This window comes from Coregonus lavaretus (assembly GCF_964263955.1).
Source record: "Coregonus lavaretus genome assembly, chromosome: 13".
Taxonomy (NCBI): Eukaryota; Metazoa; Chordata; class Actinopteri; order Salmoniformes; family Salmonidae; genus Coregonus; species Coregonus lavaretus.
The window spans coordinates 27515913-27516968 of record NC_140000.1 but is presented as its reverse complement, the minus strand read 5'-3'; positions in this window follow the sequence as shown (position 1 = coordinate 27516968).

Below are 1056 nucleotides of genomic sequence, written 5' to 3'. Positions count from 1 at the left end.
CCACAGTTTGGACCTCGCTCACTTTACAATCACATTCAATTTCAAACTGCCTTTCTAAAAAAAATTGTTTTTGTTGTAAGATTTCATTTGATCTTTTATAAACTACTATGAAAAATGTATGCACTCACTAACTGAAAGTCGCTCTGGATAACAGCGTCTGCTAAATGACTAAAATGTAAAATGTAATAAACAATACAAAACATACACATATAAACCACACATACAACTTTTGATAGTATGGCAATGCTACTGAAATAATAACTGATCACCCAACCCCCCAAATAAACAGCAAAAACCTCAAATGTTTTGGCGAGGAAGAGAAAGCAAGGACTTCAAAGGGCTACAGAGGTCACCACAGACATGCCTGCTCAAAAAAGGACTCTGAGTGCCAACAAACGCAGAAGAAAGGGTGGAGGGTGGGGCTGGGAGGAGGCCCTCCTCTGTCTCGGTCCACCCCCAAATATCTGGGGATGAGGGGGGGGGGGGGGGGGGGGGGTTCGTGATGGGTACCAGACTGGGGCACCTCAGGGAGCTTTGGAGGAAGAGCCATGCACCATGTCTCCTGCTACTGTTGTTCCCTCATTTGATTTGAATGAATAATGCATAGTTAGGGGAGTAGGGGGGAGTGGAGGGGGAGACTGGAGGGGGGGGACCCCAGCCTTAAAGGAGCCCTGCCACAGTGGGAGTCATTACTGAACACACACCACACTGATGAGGAGAGTGAGAGAGTGTCTGTGAGAGAGAGCAAGAGAAAGAGATAGAGAGAGAGAGAGAGAGAGAGAGAGAGAGAGAGAGAGAGAGAGAGAGAGAGAGGAGAGAGAGAGAGAGAGAGAGAGAGAGAGAGAGAGAGAGAGAGAGAGAGTGAGTGATATGGGGGATGGAGACGGAGAAAAACAAACAAGAAGAAAGAGAGAAAGAAAGAAAGAAGGAGAACTGCATCAAACATTCCAGGCGTGCCACTCATTTCATCATAGATGTTTTGTTGTTGTTTCTGTTTTTATCTATTAATGTATCTGTTCATATACAATAGAAATTGTTCAACATTAACTGGATCAT